This window comes from Mobula hypostoma, chromosome 6, assembly GCF_963921235.1.
Source record: "Mobula hypostoma chromosome 6, sMobHyp1.1, whole genome shotgun sequence".
Classification (NCBI taxonomy): Eukaryota; Metazoa; Chordata; class Chondrichthyes; order Myliobatiformes; family Myliobatidae; genus Mobula; species Mobula hypostoma.
The window spans coordinates 7,469,661-7,490,688 of record NC_086102.1 but is presented as its reverse complement, the minus strand read 5'-3'; the positions used below and the strand labels follow the sequence as shown (position 1 = coordinate 7,490,688).

General features: G+C 43.7%; 1 protein-coding gene across 7 annotated transcripts in view; it reads left to right on the top strand.

Annotated features, from left to right (window-relative positions):
• Positions 1-21,028, top strand: part of robo1 (roundabout, axon guidance receptor, homolog 1 (Drosophila)) — a 708,427-nt gene that overhangs the window by 15,067 nt on the left and 672,332 nt on the right. Inside the window, exon 2 of one of the 7 annotated variants that reach the window (XM_063050239.1) lies at positions 7,950-8,032. The exons of the other annotated variants lie outside the window; for them this stretch is intronic. The gene's annotated coding sequence lies outside the window, so the exon portion shown is untranslated. The remainder of the gene's footprint in view (positions 1-7,949; positions 8,033-21,028) is intronic. 7 annotated transcript variants of the gene reach the window in all.

Below are 21,028 nucleotides of genomic sequence, written 5' to 3'. Positions count from 1 at the left end.
CTACGTGATTGGCTGATTGGATGTTTGCATTAACAAGGTGTGCATTGAGCATCAGGATCCAGCATTGTCTTGCTGAGTTTCAGCATTTTCTGTTTGTGGCAAAGGGGAAACAGGGGAGGGAGAGGGGAGGGAGTGGAAAGCACCAGAGGGGCACATTCTGTATTGATCAAAAAAATGAATTATTTACAAAAGTCTTGGGCTCATAACATGGAGCAGAAAGTGAGTTTGTAAATCTGGCGGGAGCAAAGGATGTTGGGTGGAGTGCCTTGGCGGGGGGTTGTGGGTCAGGTGGCAGAAAAGAAGTGCCAGGGGTGGGTTGTAGTGTGAGTGTAGACACACTCAGCCATGAGACACAGGCAAGGTCATTTGACTCCAATCAATTAGTCTATTGATCATTACAGAATGTGTCTCTGGTGCTCCTCCCCTCTCCTTCCCCTTTTCCCAACCATGATTCCCCTCTCCCTGCCCCCTTCCCACTCTCAGTCCACAATAGAGACCCATATCAGAATCAGATTTATCATCACTCACATATGTCATGATTTTTTTTGTGGCAGCAGTACAGTGCAATACATAAAATTACTACAATAGCAAAAGTCTTAGGCACATATATATAGCTAAGATGCCTAGGAGTTTTGCACTGGGCAGAAGAGGAATAGTGAGATAGTATTCATGGACTGTTCAGAAATCTGATGGCAGAAGGGAAGAAGCTGTTCCTAAAATGTTGAGCTTGGGTCTTGGAGTTTGTGTACCTCCTCCCAATTGCTAACACAACATTGTGGGCTGAAGGGTCTCTACCATGCTGTACTGTTCTCTATCTTCTATGAAGGCCTTATTGCCAATGGAGGAGAAATTCAGTCCAGGAAATACACCGGTGGTCTAAGGTTGCCAACTGTCCCGTATTAGCCGGGACATCCTGTATATTGGGCTAAATTGGTTTGTCCCATACGGGACCGCCCTTGTCCCGTATTCCCCCCGCTAAGGTAGAGCATTCCTATGAAATCGTTGGTAAGCCGAAATGGCGTAAAGCGAAGAGGCAATTACCATTAATTTAAAATGGGAAAAACTCAAACCGTAACACTTAAAAGGTATTTGGACAGCAACATGGATAAGGTTCAGAGCAGGGATTCCCAAGCTGAGGGCCATGAACGCCTTGGTCAATAGTAGAGGTCCATGGCATAAAAAAGGTTGCGGACCCCTGCTTTAGAGGGAACTAAGCCAAAAGCAGGCAAATAGGACTATGGGAAAGTGGATAGCAGGGATGAGTCAGGCCGAAGGGCTTGTTCTTGTGCCATAAAACTCAAAGACTCTGTGATAGTGTCCAGCAGAATGACCTCTGTTCAGCACCGCTGCACTGTGCCCGTCAATGTCTCCTTCCCTTTACTATTTCATACCCTCACCCATCCCACTTCATAATGCTCTGATCCCACGATCATTTCTCACCTCTGTCCTCGTGTCGTCCTCTATTATCCAAGCCGTTCTGCCTCCACCTCCTCCATTGTGCCTCCCCTGCACTGAGGAAGATAAATAGAGGTGGAATAAAGAGAAAAGGAGAGCGGGGGGAGAGAGGGGCAATTTTTTTAAAGAGCAGGAAATAGGAAGATGAAAAATGTGGAGACAGAGAGAGAGAGCTGGACATTCATCATTCAGGCTGCCCTTGGTGTGAAGCGGTTTGAGTTAAGCATGATCTGTTAAGCTACAGTCTCGGACTCCCAGTCCCTTGGAAAATTCCTCTCCAGCTATCCCCTGAAACGCTTGCCTTGAGATTAGCTGCAGACCCCTGTAGAATCTCTCCTCACTGATGAGCCTCAATTTGAACTTGACCTGTGGTTTAATTTCTGCCTCTGCTGCAGATTTAGCGATGTGGCTCAAGATATCAAAAACGTCTCATTTAGCAGCACAATAGCCATCTGATTTCAGGTGGTGAGGTGTTCTTTCAGAAATCAACATGCTTCATTCCTTCAATCTCCAGCTTATATATCTTTTTCTTAACAAAGGGTTGCCTAATGTATCCGATGCTGCCGATGCCGTCTTCTGTACATTGGTGAGACCCATCGTAAATTCAGGGAGTGCTTTGTCGACACCTCTACTCCATCCGCCAAAAGTGGAATTTCCCAGTGGCCAACCATTTCAATTCCTTTTTACATTCCCATTCAGACACGTTGGTCCATGGCCTCCTCTTGTGCCATGATGAGGCCACTCTCATGGAGGAGCAGCACCTCATGTTCCTGATTACATGAATATTGATTTCTCCTTCCGGTAAAAAAAATTCCCTCCCCTTCCCCTCTTCAACTATTCCCCATTCTGGCCTCTTACCTCTTCTCACCTGCCTATCATGTCCTCCTGCTCCCCCCCCCCCCCAACCATTTCTCATTCTTCCATGGTCCACTCTCCTCTCCAATCAGATTCCTTCCCCTCCAGCCCTTTACCTTTCCCGACCACCTGGCTTCACCCATCACCTTCTAGCTATTCTCCTTCCCCTACCCCCCACACTTTTATTCTGGCATCCTCCCCCTTCCTTTCCAGTCCTGAAGAAGAGTCTCAGCCTGAAACGTTGACTGTTTATTCATTTCATTAGATGCTGCCTGACCTGCTGAGTTCCTCGAGCATTTTGTGTGTGTTGCTTGTATGTTATTCTTTCTTTCAAGAGTCGAATATTTTAAATTCTGACTCCTCGTTACCCTCCATACTGACTCATTGCTGACCTCATTATTACCCTCGAGGTGGAGGTATACGAGCTTGAAGACCCACACTCAGTGACTCAGGGACAGCTTCTTCTCCTCTGCCGTTAGATTTCTGAATTGTCCATGAATCTATAAATACCTTCTCACTGTTTTGTTCTGTTTGTATACAACTTATTGTTTTTATTCATACTTACTGTGATGGGAATGAAAGGGATAAAGTATGAGGAGTAGGGACTAAAAGAGTTAACAATGAGGAGGCTTTGATGGCATTAGGCCTGTACCTGCTGGAGTTTAGAAGAATGAGGGGGTGAATCTTGTTGAAACTTATGAAATATTGAAAGGTCTAGATAGAGTGGACGTGAAGAGGATGTTTCCGTGGACGAGTTTGGGCACAGACTTGGAGTAGAGGGACGTCCATTTAGAGCAGAGATGAGGAGGAATTCTTTAGCCAGAGCGTGGTGAATCTGTGGAATTCATTGTCACAGACAGCTGTGGAGGCCACATCATTGGATATATTTAAAATAGAGGTTGATAGGTTCATGATTAATCAGGCATCAGAGATTACAGGAAGCAGGCTGGAGAATGGGATTGGGAGGGATAATAAATCAGCCATGACCGAATGGCAGAGTAGACTTACTGGGCCAAATGGGTCTAATTCTACTCCCAGGTCTTATGATCTTGTGTAGTTACAATCCAGCGCACACAGTCAAAAATGATATTAGCACATATCCCTGAGTGGCATGCTGTGAAGATTGACGAGTTGATATAAAGTGTGAGGAGGGTGTTGATGCTCTGATCTGTTAAACATTGTAACTCCTACCACCTCCTCTAGCAGCTCATCCAATATACCCACCATTCTCTGTGTGAAAATGTTGCCTCTTTAAATCTTTCGTCTCCCACCTTAAAACTACATCCTCTAGATTTAGACTCCCCTAGCCTTGGGAATAACTGTGTGAAAATCCACCTCATCTATGCCTTCTATGATTTCAAAATTCTAAGTAAATTCATTATCAAATTACATTTGTCACCATATACAATGCTGAGATTCATCTTTTTGCAGACATTTACTGTGGAACAAAGAAATACAACACAGAATCAATGGATTTATACATACAAACAAATACTGTTGAACAATCAATGTGCAAAATAAGACAATCTGTGCAAATACAAATAATAGTAAATAAATAAATAATACTGAGAACATGTGAAAGTGAATCCATAGGTTGTGGAATCAGCTCAGAGTTGAGGTGAGTGGAGTTATCCACAATGGTTCAAGAGCCTGATGATTGAAGGGTAATAACCTGGTGTTGTGGAACCGAAGGCTCCTGTACCTCCTTCCTAATGGCAGCAGCGGAAAAAGAAAATGGTGTGGATGGTGGGGGTCCCTGATGATTGATGCTGCTTTCTTGTGGCAGCGCTCAACGCTGGCAAGGGCTTTGCCTGTGATGCTCTGGGCTGTATGTATAAACCTCTATAAGTTCACCACTCAGCCTCCTTCACTCAAGAGAAAGCAATCCGGTTTCTCCTGTCTCTTCTTGTAACTCAATCTCTCCACTCTTGGCAATATCTTTGTAAATCTTTTCTGCACATCCTTCCTGTAGTATTGTGAGCAGAACTGCACACAATTTCTAAGTGTGGTCTCAATGATAGAATAACATGCCAACTTTTGCATTCAGTGCCATGTCTGACGAAGGGTATGTGCCAGATGCCTTCTTCACCACCTTGCTTACCTGTCCCTCCACTTTTAGGGAACTGTTTTCTTGTACCTCCAGGTCTCTCTCTCTTCAACACTTCCAAGAACCTGACATCCAGTGTGAGTGTGGAAGTTGCAGAAAGGAAAGGTTTTAAATAGTGTGGTAACAGAACAGTGTCACGGAGTCATAGAACATAAACAGTGCCCTTTAGCCTAAATAAATCTGCCTAGTCCCAGCAAACTGTACCCAGACCATATCCCTCCATACCCCTCCCATTCATGTGCCTATCCAAATTTCTCTTAAATATTGCAGTTGCCCCCACATCTACCACTTCCGCTGGCAGTTTGTTCCACATTCTCACCACCTTCTGAGTGAAGAAGTTCCTCCTCAGTTTGTTTTTAAATATTTTACCTTTCACCCTTAACCCATGACCTCTAGTTCTAGTCCCACTCAACCTCAGTGGAAAAAGCTTGCATTACCCTATCTATCCCCCTTGTAATTTGTATCCCTCTATCACATCTCCCCTCTTTCTCCATCGCTCCAGGGAATAAAGTCCAAACCTGTTCATAACTCGTGACCTCAAGTCCTGGCAACATCCTTGTAAATTTTCTCTGCACTCTTTCAATCTTATTGATCTCTTGCCTGAAGACATTTTGTACAGCCTTTTCTAAGTGTGGAAGATCACTAAGGCAACAGTGAAGGTGATAAGCTGACAGAGATGGTGTGAGTCGCCCAAGCTGAACATGGCCCTTCAAACCCTAATTCTCTGTTCAAGCCTGAGAAACAAAGTCACCAAACAGACCAAGATAAGATAAAGATGCAATCAAATAATGCATAGCACACACTAACTATTGGACAGTTATTTTGCTGATGCTCAAGTATTGGTTATTAATAGAATTAGAATCAGGCATATATTGTGAAATTTGTTCTTTTGTGACAGCAGTACAATGCAATACATAATAAAAAAAACTATAAGTTACAATAAGAAATATATTATCAAATTAAATAAGCAGTGCAAAAAGAGTGCAAAAAAAAAAGTGAGGTAGTGTTTATGGGCTCATGGTCCAGTCATAAATCTGACAGTGGCGTGGAAGAAGCTTTTCCTGAAATGTTGAGTGGTGTTTTCAGGCTTCTGAAAACCTGAAATATGTATTATGGTTGGTATGCAAGTGATGAAATTCAGATGTGCACAAAGTTTCTGTTGGAATAACATCTGTATCTAACTAGTCATTTTTTTGTTTAATTTCCTTGTTCAAACATAAAACATAGAATAGTACAGCACAGTACAGGCCCTTTGGCCCACAGTGTTGTGTTGACCCTTAAACCCTGCCTCCCATATAAGCCCTCACCTTAAATTCCTCCATATTTCTGTCTAGTAGTCTCTTAAATTTCACTAGTGTATCTGCCTCCACCACTGACTCAGGCAGTGTATTCCACACACCAACCACTCTCTGAGTAAAAAACCTTCCTCTAATATCCCCCTTGAACTTCCCACCCCTTACCTTAAAGCCATGTCCTCTTGTATTGAGCAGTGGTGCCCTGGGAAAAAGGCGCTGGCTATCCACTCTTCAGAACAATTTGGTGACAGGGGCCGAGCTGTTCTCCTTGTGCACAAGTAAATAAAGTGCGATTAAGGAACACGTGCAAGTTATCACGCAGTCACTGGGAAAATGTACAAACTCCTTACAGACAATGGCTGGAATTGAATCCCAATCGGTGACGGCTGGTGCTTTGATAGTGTTACACCACTGTGCTAATGAGCCCTGATCGGGGGTCTCAGCCTGAAGCGTCAATGATTTATTCATTTCTATAGATGCTGCCTGTGTGTACCCTGGATTTTCAGCATCTGCAAAATCTCTTGTATTTATGATGTGCTCCCCCACCAGTAACGTTGTTCAGGACACCTGTGATAAATCCAAGTAATACTGCAGATTACTTATGCTGATTTGGTAAATGGTTATTGGTTTATGATTGTCATATGCCCTGACGTACAGTGATAAGCTTTCATATCATCAGATCATTCCATACATCGAACTAGAATGAGGAAAAGATCAGCAGAATACAGATAATAATATTGCATTTTCAAAGAATATCCAGTGTAGGTGAAGGGTTAAAGTGCAAAGGTAGAAAGAATGGTTCCTGGATAAAATAAGATTATGGATCAGCTTTATTTGTCACATGTACATCGAAACACACAAAATGTATTGTTTGCAACAAATCAACTCAGTGTGATCGTGCAAATGGCAGCCCACAAGTGTTACCGCACTTTCAGCACCAACATAGGGATGCCCACAACTTATTAACCCTACCTGGGGTTAATACCTTTATTGCGGGGGTGGGGCGGGGTTTACTGCACAGGATCAAATTAAGTTGCAGAAAGTTGTAAACTCAGCCAGCTCCCTCATGGGCACTAGCCTCCCCAGAATCCAGGACACCTTCAAAATATGATGCTTCAAAAAGGCGACATCCATCATTAAGGACCCCCATCGCCCAGGTCATGCCCTGTTCTCTTTGCCACCATCAGGAAAGAGGTATGAAGCACCTTCAATAACTCCAAAAGACTGAAGTTGGGTAAAACACTGAAAGGCTTTTATTCGCTGTACAATACAACCTCCATGCTGAGTGTCTGCCCCCAGACTGAGGGGGAGGGGCAAGGCGAAATCACCTTTATACATAAATCTGTGGCAGGAGCCACAGCGGCAGTCAGCAGAGGGGCGTGTCCAGACAGGTAACCCAGTTACAACATATATACGGTTTACCACAAGGTACAGAAGCCTGAAGGCACTTAATGATTCAGGAACAGCTTCTTCCCCTCTGCCATCTGATTTCTGAACGGACATTGAACTCATGAACACCACCTCACTACTTTTTTAATTTCTATTCTTTTGCACTACTTAATTATTTAATATCTGTACTTAACTGCAATTCAGTTTTTCTCTATTGTTACGTATTGCATTGTAAAGTTAACAAATTTCACAAAGTTATGTCGGTAATATTAAACCTGATTCTGTTTCTGTACATTTTTGGAAACCAGAGCACCTGGAGGAAGCCCCCACGGCCACAAGGAGAATGTCCAAGCTCCTTACTCTGGCGGGAAATGAACCCAGTCTTGCAGATAGTGCTGTAAAGAAAAGCCCACCTGTGCTGCCCATAGATTACGTTAAGGAGAAATTTTCAATGGCAAATCAGTAAATGAGTTTACCCTTATCATCATATGTATCAAGGCAGAGTGAAAAACCTGTATTGCACATGGCATTAGAGATAAATTCATTACAGAGTGCATTGAAGTAGAACGATGGAAATAGATAACAGAATGCAGAATCATACCACCGTCTGGTATGAGAGCAGGGGACACTGCACAGAAATCAGAATCAAAATCAAAATCAGGTTTATTATCACTGCCATGTGTTGTGAAAAAAAGCCGCAGGAAGTTGTAAGCCAGCCAGCTCCATCATGGGCAGTACTCTCCCCAGAATCCAGGACACCTTCAAAATCTGATGCCTCAAAAAGGCAGCGTCCATCACGAAGGACCCCAACACTCAGGACATGTCCTCTTCTCATTGCTGCCATTAAGGAGGAGTTCCAGGAGCCTGAAGACAGACACCCAACATTTCAGGAACAGCTTCTTCCTATGAAGAATGAATCCATGAACAATTGGTCAGTACTTTTCCCTCTCTTTTTGCACTACTTATTTAATTTATAATTTATATTACTTACTGTAATTTATAGTCTTCATTACTATGTGGGCACGTGGCCAAGTGGTTAAGGCATTGGACTAGTGACCTGAAGGTTGTGAGTTCGAGCCCCAGCCGAGGGAACGTATTGTGTCCTTGAGCAAGACACTTAATCACACAGTGCTCTGCGACGACACTGGTGCCAAGCTGTATGGGCCCTAATGCCCTTCCCTTGGACAACATTGGTGTCATGGAGAGGGGAGACTTGCAGCATGGGCAACTGCTGGTCTTCCATACAACCTTGCCCAGGCCTGCGCCCTGGAAAGTGAAGACTTTCCAGGCGCAGATCCATGGTCTCGCAAGACTAACGGATGCCTTTACTTTACTATGCATTGCAAGTACGGCTGCTGCAGCAAAACACCGAATTTCACAACATGGAGTATGCTGAAAAGATTCTGCAGATGCTGGAAATCCTGAGCAGCACATATACACAAAGTGCTGAAGGAATGCAGCAGGTCAGGCAGCATCCACTGATAAATAGTTTACTTTTGGGCCAAGTGCGGAATATAAGTTACAGTTAGAGAATGCAGTGCAGGTAGACAAAGTTCAAAGTAAATTTACTATCAAAGTAGATATATGTCACCATATACAGCCACAAGATTCATTTTCTTGTGGACATGCCCAGTAAATCCATAATAGAATAATAACCATAATAGAATCAATGAAAGACTGCTCCAACCAGGGCATTCAACCAGTCTGCAAAAGACATCAAACTGCAACTATAAGGCTTCATGGTCCCTGCACGTTATTATTCACCTGCACTATAGTTCCTCTGTAATTGTAACACCTTATTCTGTAATCTGTCATTGCCTTTCCCTTGTGCTCTATAGATGTATGAATGTGATGAAATTATCTGAATGGATAGCTTGTAAAACACAATTTTTCACTGTACATATGACAATAATAAAGCAATTTAACAATATACAAAATATCAGAATTCGGAATCAGGATTTTTAATCACTGGCATAAGTTGTGAACTTTGTAATTTTGCAGCAGCAGTATATGCCCTACGTTAAAAAACAACTAAAGTTGCAATAAGAAATATATAAAAATAAATAAGTGGTGCGAAAGGTGAGCAACACGCAAATCTGTGGCGGCATTGGTAGCGTGGTGGTTAGCACAGCGCTTCGCTGTACCGGTGACTCAGATTCAATTCCCACCGCTGTCTGTAAAAGAGTTTGTACATTCTCCCCGTGACCGCGTGGGTTTCCTCTGGATTCTTCGGTTTCCTCCCATAGTCCAAAAATGTAGCTGTTGGTAGTTTAATTGTCATTGTAAATTGGCCTGTGTTTAGGCTGGGGTTAAATCAGGGGTTGCTGGGTGGTGAGGCCCACAGGGCCGGAAGGGTCTATTCTGCACTGTATCCCAATAAATAAATTTTTAAAATTCTGGAGGAACTCTGCAGGTCATTCAACTTCGATGGAGTGGAATAAGCAAAGGTTTAGTTTTTATGAGATAAAGTTCATGGTTTGTAGAGCTTAGAATATAATCAAGGTGTTTCATTATTTATATTTAGAATACTAGATACATGGGAATGAGTTACAGACTGGGATTTAATAGAAGATTTTGGAGTATGACATAGAGCAAGTGATACCCAGAAGTGAGTTACAGGCTAGAATCTAATCACCAGGTTCAGGGATTTGTGCAGAGAATAACAAATAGCTGGGGGTAAGAGATTAGAGTCCAATTGGGGGACTCGGTTGGATATTGAGGTTGGAATTTTGATGATTTATCTCTAATACCATGGGAGTCCTTTATTGTGTTACTGTGGCTGGGAGCTCTGTCTGGACAAACTGACTACCACATTAGTGTTCGTACAATGATAACCGTATTTGTAAAAGTACATAGGAATATATGAATTAGTACGCCACTCAGATTTGCCATTTGCTACAGTATTATTTATTGGATTGTAACCTCCGCTTCCTCTCTACTCACAATAAACTTCCAATTTCTTCTCTGTCAAAAATCCATCTAACTTTGTTAAATAGAAGAGATTCTGCAGATGCTGGAAACCCAGAGTAACACAAAGTTCAAAGATCAAAGTAAATTTTGTTATTAAAATACATATATGTCACCATATACAACCCTGAAGTTCATTTTCTTGTGGGCATACTCAATAAATGTATAGAATAGTAACCATAACAGAATCAATGAAAGACCATGCCACCTTGGATGTTCAACCAGAATGCAGAAGACAACAAACTGCAAATACAAAAAGAAAGAAATAATAATAATAAATAAGCAGTATCAAGAACATGAGATGAAGAGTCCTTGAAAGTGCGTCCATTGGTTGTGGGAACAGTACAATAATGGGGCAAGTGAAGTTGAGTGAAATTATACCCTTTGGTTCAAGAGCCTGATGTTTGAGGGGTAGTAACTGTTCCAGAATCTGGTGGTGTGGGTCCCAAGGCTCCTGTACCTTTTTCCTGATGGCAGCAGTGAGAAAAATGCACGACCTGGATGGTGGGCCCTGATGATGGATGTTGCTTTCTTGCTCCATGTAGATGTGCTGAATGGTGGGGAGGTCTTTACCCATGATGGACTGGGCTATATCCACTATTTTATGTGGATTTACTATTCAAGGGCATTAGTGTTTCCAAACCAGGAGCTCCACACAAAATGCTGGAGGAACTCCTGATGAAGGATCTTGGCACAAAATGTTGACTATTTATTCATTTACATAGATACTGCCTGACCTGCTGAGTTCTTCCAGCATTTTGTCTATGTACCTCTGTGCTAAGCTCAACTTCAAATTTACTGTTAGTCAATCATATAAACGTATACCACAAATGAAACAATATTCCTCTGGACCACGATGTAAAACACAGTACAGAAAACTCGCACGCTGAACACACAAAGTAATATTACTGCAAATAAATTAATAAATAATAAAATATGTTGCAGAAGATTGACATTTAACATAAGGTACTTATAACACAAGTTAAAAAGTAAACAATATAACACTAATGGTGTTCATATGTGATGACACCTGGGAGGTGGCAGGGAGTTCTGTATTCACACAGTCTTGGGGGGGGGGGCAGGGAGAGAAAGAAGCTGTTTCCCATCCTAACAGTCCCTGTCCTAATGCTACAGAACCTCCTGCCTGTCGGTAGGTGACCAAAGAGATTGTGGGATGGATGGCAGGGATCCTTGACAGGGTCCTGCAAATGCCACAATTCTGATCTCAGATGGTTGCATGAGAAATATTGTGAGGACTACTTAGATGGTCCTCTCAGCGGTCCTTGCAAACCTTTATAGAGTGTCATGGTCAGATGCCTCACAACTCCCACACCAGAAGGTGATGCGACTGGTCAGGACACTCTCACTGGTGCTCCTGTAAAAAAATGGTTAGGATGGGTGGGGGAACCTCACTCACCTCAATCTCCTCAGCAAGTAGAGATACTGCTGTGCTTTCTTAACCAAAGAGGTGGTGCTGAGGAACCAGGTGAGACATCCATTATGTGTACTCTCAGAAACGTGATCTCCTGACTCTCTCTACAGAAGAGTGGTGTACTGTATGTACACTGAGGAGTGGTCACCCTAAAGCTCACATTCAGACTTGCTGCATTGAAGCTCAAGTTGTTGGGTTCTCACCATTCTACCAGCCGATTTGCCTCCTCACTGTACGCTATCTTGTTGTTGATGAGTCCAACCACTGCTGTGTCATCAGCAAACCTGATGGTTTGAGCTGTATCTAGCCGTACAGTCATTGCCAGCAGTGTGGACACACAGCCAAGGCATGCTGGTGCTCAGCGTGATGAAGCTAGAGATGTTTTTGACAATGTGGACCGACTGAGGTCTTTCTGTCAAGAAGTCCAAGATCAAGTTGCAGAGGAAGGTGTTGAGACTTAATGAGAACAGTTCACTCACCAGCTTCTGAGGGATGATCACATTAAACACCGAGCTGAAGCTGATAAACAGCATTCTGGCATATGAGGCATCATTTTCCAGATGGGACAGTATGCAGTGGAGGGCAGAGGATATGACATCATCAGTAGACTGACCTGAGAAATCAGCAAACTGGAAAGGGTCAATGTAGCAGGAAGATCGGATTTATTGTGATCTATAAGAATAATCAAAGACTGTTTTCCAAGGAGAAAGGTCCAAAGATCAATGACTTTCTGTGAATAAAATATTTACCTCATCACCAGTATAGACGGAGCAGAATTAGACCATTTGGCCCATCGAGTCTGCTCCATCATTCCATCATGCCTGATTTATTATCACTCACAACTCCATTCTCCTGCCTTCTCCCCGTAACCTTTGATGCCCTGACTAATCAAGGATCTATCAACTTCCTCTTTAAGTATACACAGTGACTTGGCAATGAATTCCACAGATACACCACCCTTTGTCTAAAGAAATTCCTCTTCGTCTCTGTTCTAAAGGGATGCCCTTCTATCCTGAGGCTGTGCCTCACTAGACTACAGGAAAATGCTCTCCATGTCCACTCTATGTAGGCCTTGCAATATTTGATAGGTTTCAAAGGGATTCCCCTTGTTCTCTAAACTCCAGCAAGTACATACAGACCCAGAGCTACCAAACAGTTCTCATGCACTAACCCTTTCATCCCAGGATCATTCTCGAAAAATACTCTTAAGTTACAATAAGAAATATGTGAAAATTAAGAAATACAAAAAGGGGCACAATAGTGTGGTTGCATTACAGGAGCTGGTGCACATCGCATGTTCTGGTTATGCAACCACTGACGCCAGGCGGACAATCTCTGAAGAATATTGATAATGGCTGGAGTCACCTGTATTGTAAAGACACTCCCCAGAAGAAGGCAATGGCAAACCGCTTCTGTAGAAAAACCATGATCACTCGTGTCATACAACACAGCACATAACGGATGAATAGTGAGGTAGATTTCATGGACTGTTCAGAAATCTGATGGCGAATGAGAAAAGGTTGTTCTTAAAATAATTAGTGTGTATCTTCAGGCTCCTGTGCCACCTTCCAGATGGTAGTAATGAGAAGTGGGCACATCTTGTGCAATGGGTGTGCCTAATCACGGATGCTGCCTTTTGAAGATGTTCTTCAGAATCAGACTGATGGTGGAGACATATAAAAGTTGCTGGTGAACGCAGACCCCTCAGGGTCTCGGCCCGAAACGTCGACTGTACCTCTTCCTAGAGATGCTGCCTGGCCTGCTGCATTCACCAGCAACTTTTATGTGCGTTGCTTGAAGTTGCAGCATCTGCAGATTTCCTCATGATGGCGGAGAGGCTGGTGCCCAAGATTGAGCTTGTTGAGTCTCAACCCTCTGTAGCTTCTTCTGATACTCTGCATTGGAGCCTCCATACCAGTTGGGGATGCAAGCTTCCAGAATGCTCTTCACATAGAATGGGACAGTCCTTTTCCAGGAAGAAAAGAGGATTCTATTCCACAGGATATGTGGGATCCTCTTTCAATGAAAATGAAGCAACCTCATCTCCACAGGAATAATGGACAGAGTGAAAGCACATTCAAGGTGAAGCGCCCAATAATCAAAGATCTTGAGGTCCAAATCCATAGCTTCCTGAATATGCCCATGTAGCACCATCATCATCATCATGATGTGCCATGTTGTATATGGTTTCACTACTTTAGCAATTAAGGATCTATGAAGAACGTGAAGGTATCGACAATCATCTTGAATGTTACAATGAAAATGAAGATTTGGAGGATGTAATCATCAACAGCATTGTATGAAGGCAGTCCGTTATATGCACTAAGTGTCTGCTGATTTTGTTTATTTACAGCCAATCAAAAGTACACAGCAGGAAGTAATACTCAGTTTTATAATACTGTAGTAGTATTGATATTATTCTAATCTGTTCTGCATTTCATTTAAATACACCTTTTATTACTTTTTTATACCTTTTTAACTATTTCCATGAAGCCTTGGCTAACTGGGGCACCGCTTAATTGGGCCAAAATGTACTGGGTCCCAATGTGTCCCAATTAACCAGAATCTACTGTACTACCGTGAGATTCATTTTTTTGCAGGAATTAAAAAGAAAATAAGGAAATATAATAGAATTGTGCAAACAATATGCAAATCTAACGCACAGAGGCACCATTCAATAGCTTTGTAACAGTGGAGTAGAAGCTGTCCTTGAGCCTGGTAGAATGTGCTTTCGGGCTTTTGTATCTTCTGTCCAGTGGGAGAGGGAAGTGAGAATGTCTAAGCTGGGTGGGATCTTTTATTATATTAGCTGCTTTACTGAGGCAGCTAGAAATATAGACAGAGGCCATGCTTTTAAACAGTGACATGAATTATACAAGGAATGGTGGGATATGTATCATGACGGTAAGAATTGGAGGAGATGGCAGTTGAATGCGTGGCTGAGGATTTGGTGCAGGGGGCAGGGTTTTAGATTTTTGGATCATTAGGATCTCTTCTGGGGAAGTTGAGACCTGTACAGATTGGATGGGTTGCACCTGAACTTGAGGGGGAGCAATATCCTTGCAGGTAGGTTTGCTAGCATGGTTCGGGAGGGTTTAAGCTAATTTGCAAGGGAGATGGGACCTAGGGAGATGGGACCTGGGGCGATAGAGCAGTGAAAGAAGTGCATGGAGTAAAGCCAGATTTAACACATAGAGAGGCTTTGAGGAAAGAGAAGCAGAATAAAGGGTGTAAAGGTAGTAAGGTAGAAGGGCTAAAGTGCGTGTACTTCAATGCAAGAAGCATCAGGAGCAAAGGTGATGATCTGAGAGCTTGGATATATACATGGAATTACGATGTAGTGGCCATTACAGAGACTTGGCTGGCACCAGGGCAGGAATGGATTCTCAATATTCCTGGATTTCAGTGCTTTAAAAGGGTTGGGGGGGGGAAGGGGAGGAGGGGTAGCATTACTGGTCAGGGATACTATTACAGCTACAGAAAGGGTGGGTAATGCAGCAGGATCCTCTTTTGAGTCAATATGGATGGAAGTCAGGAACAGGAAGGGAGCAGTTACTCTATTGGGGGTGTTCTATAGGCCCCCTGGTAGCAGCAGAGATACCGAGGAGCAGATTGGGAGGCAGATTTTGGAAAGGTGCAAAAATAACAGGGTTGTTATCATGGGTGACTTTAACTTCCCTAATATTGATTGGCACCTGATTAGTTCCAAGGGTTTCGACGGGGCAGAGTTTGTTAAGTGTGTCCAGGACGGATTCCTGTCACGGTATGTTGACAGGCCGACTGAGGGAATGCCATACTAGATCTAGTATTAGGTAACGATCTGGATCAGATCACAGATCTCTCAGTGGGTGAGCATCTGGGGGACAGTGACCACCGCTCCCTGGCCTTTAGCATTATCATGGAAAAGGATAGAATCAGAGAGGACAGGAAAATTTTTAATTGGGGAAGGGCAAATTATGAGGCTATAAAGCTAGAACTTGCGGGTGTGAATTGGGATGATGTCTTTGCTGGGAAATGTACGGTGGACATGTGGTCGATGTTTAGGGATCTCTTGCAGGATGTTAGGGATAAATTTGTCCCGGTGAGGAAGATAAAGAATGGTAGAGTGAAGGAACCATGGGTGACAAGTGAGGTGGAAAATCTAGTCAGGTGGAAGAAGGCAGCATACATGATGTTTAGAAAGCAAGGAACTGGTGGGTCTATTGAGGAATATAGGGTAGCAAGAAAGGAGCTAAAGAAGAGGCTGACAAGAGCAAGAAGAGGGTATGAGAAGGCCTTGGCGAGTAGGGTAAAGGAAAACCCCAAGGCATTCTTCAATTATGTGAAGAACAAAAGGATGACAGGAGTGATATAGACATCAATTTATGTCCTCGTTGTCCACGGGAATGGTACCGGAGGATTGGAGGGAGGCGAATGTTGTCCCCTTGTTCAAAAAAGGTAGTAGGGATAGTCCGGGTAATTATAGACCAGTGAGCCTTACGTCTGTGGTGGGAAAGCTGTTGGAAAAGAGTCTTAGAAAAGGACCTATGGGCATTTAGAGAATCATGGTCTGATCAGGGACAGTCAGCATGGCTTTGTGAAGGGCAGATCATGTCTAACAAGCCTGATAGAGTTCTTTGAAGAGGTGAGTAGGCTTATAGATAAGGGTAGTGCAGTGGATGTGATCTATATGGATTTTAGTAAGGCATTTGACAAGTTCCACATAGTAGGCTTATTCAGAAAGTCGGAAGGCATGGGATCCGGGGAAGTTTGGCCAGGTGGATTCAGAATTGGCTTGCCTGCAGAAGGCAGAGGGTCATGGTGGAGGGAGTACATTCGGATTGGAGGGTTGTGACTAGTGGTGTCCCACAAGGATCTGTTCCGGGATCCCTACTTTTCATGATTTTTTTTATTAACGACCTGGATGTGGGGGTAGAAGGGTGGGTTGGCAAGTTTGCAGACGACACAAAGGTTGGTGGTGGTGTAGATAGTGTAGAGGATTGTCGAAGATTGTAGAGAGACATTGATAGGATGCAGAAGTGGGCTGAGAAGTGGCAGATAGCGTTCAACCTGGAGAAGTATGAGATGGTACAGTTTGGAGAGACAAACTCCAAGGCAGAGTACAAAGTAAATGGCAGGGTATTTGGTAGTGTGGGGGAGCAGAGGGATCTGGGGGTACATGTCCACAGATCCGGAAAGTTGCCTCACAGGTAGATAGGGTAGTTAAGAAAGCTTATGGGGTGTTAGCTTTCATAAGTCGAGGGTTAGAGTTTATGAGTCGCGATGTAATGATGCAGCTCTGTAAAACTCTGGTTAGGCCACACTTGGAGTACTGTGTCCAGTTCTGGTCACCTCACTATAGGAAGGATGTGGAAGCATTGGGAAGGAAACAGAGGAAATTTACCAGGATGTTGCCTGGTTTAGAGAGTATGCATTATGATCAGAGATTAAGGTAGTTAGGGCTTTACTCTTTGGAGAGAAGGAGGATGAGAGGAGACATGATAGAGGTGTACAAGATATTAAGAGGAATAGACAGAGTGGATAGCCAGCGCCTCTTCCCCAGGGCACCACTGCTCAATACAAGAGGACATGGCTTTAAGGTAAGGGGTGGGAAGTTCAAGGGGGATATTAGAGGAAGGTTTTTTACTCAGAGAGTGGTTGGTGTGTGGAATACACTGCCTGAGTCAGTGGTGGAGGCAGATATACTAGTGAAGTTTAAGAGACTACTAGACAGGTATATGGAGGAATTTAAGGTGGGGGCTTATATCGGAGACAGGGTTTGAGGCTCGGCACAACATTGTGGGTTGAAGGGCCTGCACTGTGCTTTACTATTCTATGTCTATGTTTATGTGCAGGCAAAAAGGATTAGTTTAATTTTTTTGTCTTGGCGAGAGCAGACTTTGTGAGCCGAAGGGCCTGTCCCTGTACTGTACTGTCCTATGGTCTATGAAGTTTAATGTCGTTATCCAACCTAGAGTCATAGAACAGTACATCACAGAAACAGGCCCTTTGGCCCATCTAGTCATTTAAACTGCCGAGTCCCATCTTGTGATGTACTTATCATTTACATAATAATATCTCACTATTCGATTGCTATATACTAAAAAAATCGAAACTAGCAAAATCTGAGGAAAAGCTACCTATTGCACGTCTAACCTGGAGCATTCGTTGATCTTCACATTATTCCACCCAACCATAATTAAACTCCAGTTGACCTCAGGAAGGGCCTGTTTACATGTGGATGTAGTGCACGTGTGGGGTTGGTGAGGGATACCTCAGCTGGTGTGGTGAATGATCTGCAGGAGAGTGGGTTGCAAGAACGTGCCTGTGAATACAGAGCCTCTGGTTACTGGGGCTTCAGCCTTGTGGTTGGATTGACCTGCTGGACACCTAAATGACAGCAGAGTTTAGGCCGGCTTGAATAGCTGAAATAATGGCTCTGGGCTGTCGTCTTAATCAATGACAATTGATTCCCCCAGATTAATGTCTCCTATGCCATTCCGCCTTTTATATTCACCCTGCTTCCCCGATGATTTGTTTTTTAATCAGTCATTCAGTTACGCTGTGGGGGTGTTGCATTAGTCTTTACTTGTTGGCCCTTGAGCAGACTGCCTTCATAAACTGCTGATAATAGGTTTAATGCAACAAAGTGGCCTGCCTGAGAGTGGCTGTAGGCCCAGAGCATGGAGCATTCTCCCGTGAAAGACACTTAGCTGTGTCTCTCAACCTGTCTAAAAACTTCCCGTGTTTGGAATGAGAGAGGGGGGGAAGGGGGAAGGGGGGCAGGGAGAGAGAGATTGAGAGCGACACTCACAACACGCTGGAGGAACTCGGCAGGTCGGGCAGCATCCGTGGAAACGATCAGTCAACTTTTCGGGCCGGAACCCTTCGTCAGGACTGCAGAGGGAAGGGGCAGAGGCCGAGGCCCTATAAAGAAGGTGGGGGGAGGGTGGAAAGGAGAAGGCTGGTAGGTTCCAGGTGAAAAACCAGTAAGGGGAAAGATAAAGGGGTCGGGGAGGGGATGCAGGGAGGTGATAGGCTGGAAAGGTGAAGAAGGAATAGGGGAAAACACAATGGGTAGTAGAAGGAGGTGGAACCATGAGAAAGGTGATAGGCAGCTGGGGGAGGGGGTGGAGTGACATAGGGATAGAGGAAGGGAGGGGAGGGAATTACCGGAAGTTGGAGAATTCTGTGTTCATACCAAGGGGCTGGAGATTACCTAGACGGTATATGAGGTGTTGCTCCTCCAACCTGAGTGCAACACCTCAACTTCTGGTAATTTCCTCCCCCTCCCTTCCTCTATCCCTATGTCACTCTGCCCCCTCCCCCAGGTGCCTACCACCTCTCTCATGGTTCCACCTCCTTCTACTACCCATTGTGTTTTCCCCTATTCCTTCTTCACCTTTCCTGCCTATCACCTCCCTGCCTTCCTTCCCCCACTCCTTTATCTTTCCCCTTACTGGTTTTTCACCTGGAACCTACCAGCCTTCTCCTTCCCACCCTCCCCCCACCTTCTTTATAGGGCCTCGGCCTCTGCCCCTTCCCTCTACAGTCCTGGCGAAGAGTTCCGGCCCGAAACGTCGACCAATCTTTTCCATGGATGCTGCCCGACCTGCTGAGTTCCTCCAGCGTGTTGTGAGTGTTGCTTTGACCCCAGCATCTGCAGATTATTTTGTGTTTGAGAGATTGAGATTGATGGATTTAGGCTGTGAGAGTAAAGGAAGGAGTGAAGGTTTGTGTGTGAAAGCGGAGGGGGGGGGTGAGGGCGAGTGAGAACAAACAGAGATAAAAGGAAAAGATTTGCATCTATGGGAGACCTTTCACCTTCCTGAAGCACTATCCAACTATAAAACAGCCATTCTGAAGAGATGACTGTAGAAATACAGTGGGAGCTACAGACAGAGATGCAATAATACCCAGATAATCGCTTCTTAGTAGTGTTGGCTGAGGGATAAAGAAGGTCCCAAACAGCATGGTACCACCTCCTAATCTTCAAAGCATTGCCGATTCTTTACATCCATTTCAGAAAACAGGTCAATCTCAGTTTAACATCTCATCTAAAGACAACAGCATCTCCAGTTGCGCAGAACTCCCTTAATACTGTACAAATTGCCAGATGGGATTTTACTTAGTTTTGAACTCCACAGTTGCCTGCATTGCATCAAATGTGTTCTCCAACTGAGTCACAGTAGCAGAGATTTCCATTCAGAAGTCCAGCCAGTTATAGGGTAATTTACACCAACTAGTTAGTTAAATCTATTAAACTGAAAGATTTTTTTTAAGTGGATTTGGATGGAACGACAGAGAGAGCTATGTTTGGACCGTCTCCCTCTCTTCTTGCTACACCATCTGGTGGGAGGTGCAGGAGTCTTGGATCCCATGACACCAGGTTCGGGAATAGTTGTCCTGCAGCTGTCTGGCTCCTGGAATGGCTGCACTCGCCTCAGTGCCGAACTGACTCTGCCGCTCGTATGCTCAGTATTGTTGGTTTACTTTTTTATTATTTGCATGATTTCTCCTCTTTTGCACATTGGCTGTTTGTCGACCTTCCTTTTGCTAGAAAATGAATCTCGAGATTGTCATCATCATCATCGTCATCATCATCAGGTGCCGTGCCCAGTTTGAGCTTTGACTGCCATGGCCCATGCACTCCTGTTTCAGGTTAAGTGGATCAATTCATTGGTATTCATTTCCAGTTCTCTGGCTGCTGTCTCCATCATCATTTATCTTTGCCTTCCTCTTGCTTTCTTCCCTTCAATCTTTCCCATAATTACGTGCATTCTAACTCCTCTTTCCTAATCACATGTCCAATGAAGTTACTTTGCCTTCTCATGATCTCATACATTATTTCTCTTTTTGTGCTTGCTGTGTTCATGACATCCTCGTTAGATATTCGTTTCGTCCATGATATTCTTTGCATCCTCCTCAAAAACCACATCTCTGCTGCTTCAATTCGTTTCCTCATGTTACTAGATATTGTCCAACATTCTGAGCCATATAACATAACTGGATAAACGTAACATTTCAGTACTCTGAGGCGGGTTGTCATGCTCAGCTTAGTATTGGTCAGTATATTTATCATTCTTGTAAAGGTGTCTTTTGCCATCCCTATTCTTCTTTTGATGTCTGTCGCACCTGCCATCTGATGTCACCCAGCTTCCTAAGTAGCAAAAGTTTTGTACTTGTTTTACGTCTTCCCCATTTATTCTCAGCCTGCAGATAGGATTCTCCTTCTTTTTGGATATTCCCATATGTTCTGTCTTTTTGCAATTGATAGATAGACCCATTTTTGCACTTTCTTCAACAACTATATCAATTAAGTTTTGTATTTCTTCCTCCGTACTTGCAATTAACACAGTGTCATCTGCATATCTGAAATTATTGAAGTTTTCACCTCCAACTTTGATTCCCAAGATGTCTCTTATTTTTTGTAATATTGTTTCACTGTATGCATTAAACAAATCAGGGGAGAAAACACACCCTTGTCTAATGCGTCTCTTGATTTTCATAAACTGACTCACTTCTCCATCTATTCTTACAGCGGCAGTT